This window comes from Otolemur garnettii, unplaced genomic scaffold, assembly GCF_000181295.1.
Source record: "Otolemur garnettii isolate 467f Iridium unplaced genomic scaffold, OtoGar3 scaffold00095, whole genome shotgun sequence".
Classification (NCBI taxonomy): Eukaryota; Metazoa; Chordata; class Mammalia; order Primates; family Galagidae; genus Otolemur; species Otolemur garnettii.
Genome location: NW_003852490.1, coordinates 319,011 through 326,754, shown reverse-complemented (window position 1 = coordinate 326,754; position 7,744 = coordinate 319,011). Strand labels below are relative to the sequence as shown.

The 7,744-nt window shown below is 37.5% G+C and overlaps 1 pseudogene; it reads right to left on the bottom strand.

Moving 5' to 3' along the window:
• Window positions 1-3,501: 3,501 nt before the first annotated feature.
• LOC105887557 lies at window positions 3,502-5,443 on the bottom strand (annotated as a pseudogene).
• Between the last annotated feature and the right edge of the window lie 2,301 nt (window positions 5,444-7,744).

Here is a 7,744-nt window from a genome sequence, read left to right as displayed (position 1 = left end):
GCTTCTGAATTAAAGTCCTTTCGGACCACTCACCATACATGATTGCATTCTAGTAGAAGACAGATTTGCACTCAGAAACATCTGGCAAGTGAGCACTGGCTGTCTGGGTTTAAAGGCTGGCTCTGCTTACTTAGTCCATTGTTCAAATAAGACATAAGACTGGAAGGAAGTGATCAAAAACATTAAAACCTACATATAAATATGTCATTGATAACTCCGGCTTTCTTCTGTGTCTTTGAAATTATAAAAAGCACACATTCAAATAGAATTCAGATTCAGTAGTTTTGAGAATATGTCTAGTGTAGTGGAAAGGGCAGAGGATTGAAATCAAGAAAATCGGATTCTGTGTCCAAGAGTCCAGTTAAAATAATTCCTCATTTGCCTTTAGTGTCTTCATCTGAAGTGAAAATGATGACACCTACTTATGTTACTTAGGGAAACATAGATACCCTAGAAAAATCACCACTCGAAGATGAAACATTACCAAAGAACATCCACAAATAAATTTTTCATGTAATTCTGATTATTTCCAATTTCCTAAAAATTATTCACAGACCCTGGCAGATTTGATAGTGACTATTTGAATCTGGATCCTATGTTAAGAACATTTTCACATCATAACTACATCTTAATTTCCCAATCAGCATATCATTTAGTTCTCTGAAAAAAATCCCGAAATGTTATATATTTTATTCTCTCTAATGTCAAAAGAATAAACATGGAAAAGAGGATTCAACTTTAATTTCTATATCATATTGTTCGTCTCCTATTCTTTAAAAAGGAAAGATGGTCAGAAACAAACTGTATGGAGAAAACATCTTCTCCCCACAAACACATCTGAAAAATATTAGGATCGAAAAATGGTTTACCATGAGTGGAAAAAAATATCACTGATTTTCCTTTTTCCACTGACACAATTACCCCCAAATTACCATGGCATTGCAGCACGTCCTTGTGGAGCTCATTGGGTTTATTTAAACAGAAGAGAGAAGCTGTAGTTCAGGATTCAATGTAGGAAGCATATCCTTCATTTTGGGGTTTTGCAAATCACCCCAGAATAAATATTTAATCTAAGGAGTAGAAAAATCTTTTAAATTATTTCTTTAATATTCAGTGCAGTTTCATACTTTAGTTGGTTGTCTGACATAAGATTTCCTGTATTCTACATAGCCGTGAAGGCTATCAGAATAGCTATTGTATTCAAGCTTCTTCCTCAGTAGCTGTGTTAGTCTACTTTTCACAAACTATGTTGGCATGTTTTATGTCTGTGCATGAGCTTCTGGGATAACCATTAAAGATTTGAAATACAGGTAACTAAGATGCAGGGGTACTCTGAATTTAGAAAAGAAAGCTGTTTCTTTGATTATTTGTACATTTGGTCTTTTTTTCTTTCTTCAGATAAGAAATTAGAATAATATTTACCAACATTCTAAAAAATGTAATATATTGGATAGGAGGAAAGAATTTAAAATGTTGCACAAATTATAAAATAACATACAAATCCAAGGCAGTGTTCTCAACATTATTTGGTTATACAGAAAACAGAGGTAAGATATAACTAAGAAAAGTTTCTTGGATGAGCAGACAGAGGTGTCTAGGACAATGAATAAACTATTTTCTGATAATGAAAAAAAGATGCCTCTGTGTAACAGTCACGATAATAAGAGAATCCAAGGCGATCTTGACCTAAACTGGAGGTGGCTTGATGCTGCACTTATCTGTCACTACAGATATACGCACATGGTCTATCCTGACATATTCTCTCATTTTTTTGACACATAAAACACTTGACCTGCAATTGTTTGGCCCTTGGTGATATGTGACTACTGGGAAGCACAGAAACAATAAAGAAAAGGGGAGGCTGCCCTCCTAAAGCTGACTTCACAGAGTGGAAATTTCCTTTAATGACCCTGCATGGAAGCACATGAAGTACGATGGTAATCCAGGCAGCCACCACTAAGCAACTGGGGGTTGGCATGCAAGCAGAAACCTGTCTGTCATTTCTGTTAAAAGTTACAACCTAAGGTTGGCATTTCTTTATATAATTTTTTGCATTAGAAGAGAAATAGAACTATCATCACTCTATCTCTTAAGTTATATATACTATAAAGTAGTTAAGATTGACTCCTGTTGGCTAACTTTGAGATGTAGACTTCTAATGATGATTTGATTTATGCCACCAATTTGAGAATCTAAATGTATAAATTGCAAACATCATTCTCTCATATTATGAATCCTTGTAATAAGTTTTATTTTAGTTATGGCTTTTTTTTTTTTTTGGAGACAGAGTCAAACTATGTCACCCTTGGTAGAGTGCTGTGGCATCACAGCTCACAACAACCTCAAACTCATGGGCTTAAATTAAATGATTCTCTTGCCTCAGCTTCCTGAGTAGCTGGGACTACAGGTGCCCACCACAATGCCCAGCTATTTTTTGGTTGGAGTTGTAATTGTTGTTTAGCAGGCCTGGACCAGGCTTGACCCCACCAGCCTTGTTGAATGTGGCTGGTGCCCTGCTCACTGAGCTATGGGCACCAAGCCTAGTTACGGCTCTTTACACACATCATTGCACAGCATATCTTCCCTCCTATGTGGAACCCTTTTGCAATTCCATTTTTCCTTCATGACATAACATTTTTATGATCTTTATATTCTGTTCCTTTTTGAACGAGGCTGACAAATATTATTGGAAGATGAGCAAGAAAAACTATACACAATTTTATCAGAGAAATATAGTTACATATAGTTTAGTAGTTGAATAAATTCAAGATGTGATCTGTGACAGCTAAAGTCATAAAGAACATGTACTTTACAAGTCACATCAGCAAAGATTTAGAATCCAAAGTGGCTATGAATTGTGTACATGTTTTCAAAATGCATGCATTAAAGCCTATATCCTCAATGTGCTGGTATTTGGAGTTGGAGCCTTCGGTAAGTAATAGGATCCTAAGGGTAGGGCCCTCATCAATGGAATTAGTGCCTATATAAGAAGAAACTTGAGAAAAATAATCTTTCTTTCTCTCCACATTGTGCATACACCTGCAAACAGGAAGAGTACCCTCACCAGACAACAGATCTGCCAGCACCTTAATCTTGGACATCCCAGCTTATAGAACTACTAGGAATAGATTTCTGTTGTTTAAACCATCTGGTCTATGGTGTGCTATTACAGTAGCCTAAACTGACCGAGACAAAAATAAAGTCCCAGTTCTACTTCTGCTACTCACTAACTTTGGGGTCTTGGGGAATTCCCTCAACTTATTTCCACATTTAATTTCTTTCTTTTTTTGGCCAGATAGAAGGAACTTTATTAATGTTACATGACACAGTGACAAGGTGTCACCTAGGGAGCCCCTCCTGTTCTTCGGGGGTCTGGTGTGGAAACTGTGTTGAGGGGAGGTTCTCAGTGAATTGGGGGGTTGAGTAGGCAGGGGAACCCCAGCAGCTAAGGGCCTCTCTCTTCCTTTCATGCTCTGACTGGGGCTGGTGGTCCACAAGCTCTTATTCCTTGGAGGCCATGTGGGCCATAAGGTCCACCACCCTGTTAGTGTAGCCAAATTCATTGTCATACCAGGCAATGAGTTTGACAAAGTGGTAATTAAGAGCAATGCCAGCCCTAGCATCAAAGGTGGAAGAATGGTGTCACTGTTGAAGTATGAGGAGATGACCTGGTACTCAGTGTAGCCCAGAATGCCATTGGGGGGCCCTCTACTGCCTGCTTCATCACCTTATTTATATCATCATATTTGGCAGCCTTCTGCAGATGACAAGTAAGGTCCATGACCAACACAATGGCATTGGGGACATGGAAAGCCATGCCAGCGAGCTTCCCATTCAGCTCAGTGATGACCTTGCCCACAACCTCTGTACCGGCTGTATCAGTCAAGGCATGGATGATGTTCTGGAGAGCCCCACAGTCATCATACCACATCTTCCCAGAGGGACCATCCACAGTCTTCTGGGTGGCAGTGACTACCGGGGTTGTACCCTGGGAGCAAGGTCCTTTAAGACCTGTAGAAAACAGCAGCAACTGACTGAGAAAAAAATGAAAGTAAAAGCAATGAGAGATAAAGAGGACACACAGAATAAAGTTTTAAAGAGAGGGCACAGGGTCCACTGCTAGCTTATGGGGCTTCAATGAGTGGCCCTGAGTGCTTGTTCTACCCAGCTTTTATGGAAGGCTGTTTTCTTATTTAGCCAAGGGGATAAGCTGAGGGAGTAAAAACATCATTAGTTTCTCTGAGTAAACAAGTTCTTGTTCTATCTATAATCATTAACTTTAAGGGTCTGGGTAGCCTTGAGAAATCTGGAACCTGAGCCTTGTGTGGGAGCAGCCTCCTGTTTGTGGTCACACACAGAGATCTCTTGGGGATGTTAGTCCTCTCCTGTTTCTCTGTGGAGCAGACACAGTGGCATCATTTCTCCTCTGAAGAACTGGTGGAAAGGGGTAATTTTCCCCTTATCTCCACCTGGAGATATTTCCCTCCATGGTTTGGATACCAGCCCTCCTACCCATAGGCAGGACTCCATATCAAAGAGCTGTTTCCTTAATCTCTGCCCTGGCCATTATACAAATCCCCGCAATGGGTATTTGTTTTTACTGTTCACTGGGCAGGTGTCGGCCTGGTTAATGCTCCTTCCCAGGCCTTGCATGAAGCTTCTGCTATGACCAATGTTCTTCAGAGTGTTTATAGATGCAGCAGGCATATTTCCAAGCTGTATATCTCACAGGCAAGGCTTTCCAGTAAAAGCAGAAACTGCCCAAACAAGTAATTCAAACATTATCTTAAAAGTAAGATAGTTAAACTGTTTTTATTCTGCCTTGTTCAGCTTATTTCTCTGTTTTTCCCCTTTTCTGGGAGCATTTTCCCTTGCCAAGAATGGGGTCTTCGGTCCCCATTCTCCTTACAGTGATGGCATGAACTTTGGTCATAAGTCCCTTCCTGATACCCAAGTTGTCATGGATGACCTTGCCCAAGGGGGCTAAACAGTTGGTGCAGGAGGCATTCTAACAATAGTGAGGTTGTTTTTGTATTTCTCATGGTTTACACCCATCACAAACATGGGGACATGAACAGAAGGAGCAAAGACAATGAACCTTTTGGCACCCCCCTGTAGGTGAGCTCTAGCCTTCACCATGGTGATGAATATGCCAGTGGACTCTACAATGTACTCAGTGCCTACCTCGCCCCATTTGATTTTGATGGGATCTTACTCCTAGGAGATGGTTGTGGGATGTCCATTGATGACAAGCTTCCCATTCTCAGTCTTGACTATGCCATAAAATTTGCCATGGGTGGAATCATACTGGAACATGTAGACTATGGAGTTGAGGTCAATGAAGGGGTCATTGGTGGCGACAATATTGACTTTGCCAGAGTTAAAAGCAGCCCTTGTGACCAATACAGTTAAAGCCATTTATTCCGACCTTCATTTTCACCATGGTGCCTTGGGGATGCAGCTGGTGCTGCACAAGAACATGCAGCTGTCTATTGAACAGAAGAATTAGGGAGCCCCCATTTAACTTCTTAAGCCCCAAATGAGTATGTTAATACCTCACAGGTATACTAAGGATTAAATGAGAAAATAAATAGAGGTGTTTTGTAAACCTCAGATTATAGCATAAATAATAAGGTAATTTAATGCATTTAGGTGACTTTTGTTCTAATACCTAGACAAATGTGGACAACATGTAAGGACATTTAATGCCATAAAATATACTAATATCAAAAATAGAAAAAGGATGTCCTTAGCCATGGCAACATACACAGTACAGCTATTGCCTAAGTCAGCTATTTGAGATAAATTGGAACATTATACAAGTTATAGATCGTGTCATTGTTGGCATTTTCTCTTTGTTTATTGAAAAACAGGAGAGATGTATAATTTACATGCAATAACATGAAATCACTGGTTTTAGGTTCAATTTTGAGAGTTTTGATATCTTTTATATAACACTCTACCACTACCAAAACAAGATTTAAAATGTCTTTTCTGAAATCTAGTCAATATACTCAGTTTAGAAGAGACAACCGTTTCTGATTTCTATTATCATAAATTTGTTTCTTTGTTTCTTTCTATACTTTGGCTTTTGTAGTATTCTTTTGTTTCTGCCTCTTTTGCCCAATGAGATGATTTGGAAATTCATTTGAATTATACACATCAACAATTTGTGTGTTTCTTTGAATTGCTGAGTAGTAGTCCACTATATGAATATATCAAAAAATTTATTTCCATTTTCTCTGTTGAAGGACACTGGTCTGTTTATAGCTTTTGGTTATTATAAATTCATTTGCTATGACCATTTTTTATAAGTCTTATTGTGGACACATATTTTTATTTATCTTGAGTGAATAGGACTTCTCTTAGGAATGTGGTTTCCCTGACAGTATTATTTCTCTGAAAGTAGGATTACTAAGTCATAGAGTAGGTGCTGATATGAGTATGAAATGCTACATCTACATCAGAAAAAATTGGCAGTACTTTATAAAAGTAAGTGTGTATCTAACCTTTATAACATCTACTCTCTTTGTTGCAGACTTTATGGAAAATGTCTCAAGTGGTTTTTTTTTTTATTATTTAAATACTGGAACAAATTTTCCACTCTTAACCAGTAACACACCATGGTTCCAGTCACTCTACATCCTGTGTTTGTGTTGACAGCTATTCATCTTAATTTGACATTGTTAGTGTTTTGTTTTAGTTCTTGTTTTTTTCTTAGTTTTTAACTCTAAGTTCATCAACATTTGTTACATGCATTACTATTTCATTCTTTTATATTATTGAATGGTATTTCAGTATAAAAATAACAAAATTCATCTATCCATTTATCTAGTTGATAGACATTTGAATTGTTTCAATTTTATATCTTATGTAAAAAGCTGTTATAGATGAAAGCATACAAGTCTTAATATACTAATATGTTCATTTCTCTCTGAGAGTTGTATTTATGCAACTAGTATATATATCAATATACAGCAAATTAGTATCTATGGATCAAATACATTTGACTACCTGTTTTTATAAATAAAATTTTACTAAAATGCTGGTGCTTATTTGTTCATGTATTAATGATGAGTACTTTTGTGCTTCAATGGTCAAATTGTAATTAAAAAATGGACAGTAGTTGTCCATTTATCTTTAAATTGCTAGGGTTCACCAAAACAGTTATACAATTTTGTATTCAGATCAATAGTGTATGACAGCTTTGTTTCTCATCTTTGCCATTCTCAGACATTGTCACTTTTTTAAATGTTACATCTTCTAGTTGAAAAGACCTTATGTTGCAGGTTTTTATCTGTATTATCCTGATGATTAATGCTGATCACCTTGTCATGAGCTTATTGACCATCCATTTATCTTCTTTGCTGAACTCAGTCTTCTGCCACTTGTTAAATTATGTTGTCTTTTTGTTGTTCATATAATACTCAGGATGCAAGTTGTTTTTTAAGATACTAATACACATATTGCAATTTATCCCAGTGCATGATTTTTCCCCATCTTTTTCTTAATGGTGTATTTTGATGAACAGGTTATTCACTATGTACACACACATATTTTTTAATCCATTCATCCCTGTTGCTTACCTAGGTTGATTCTGTATCTTGGCCATTGTGAATAGTGCTGCAACAGACCTGGAAGTGCAGCCATCTCTTTGACATACTGAGTGCATTTCCTTTAGATATATAGCCATAGTGAGGTTGTTGGCTCATAAGAAAGTGTATATAGAATGAGGTAGGGAACA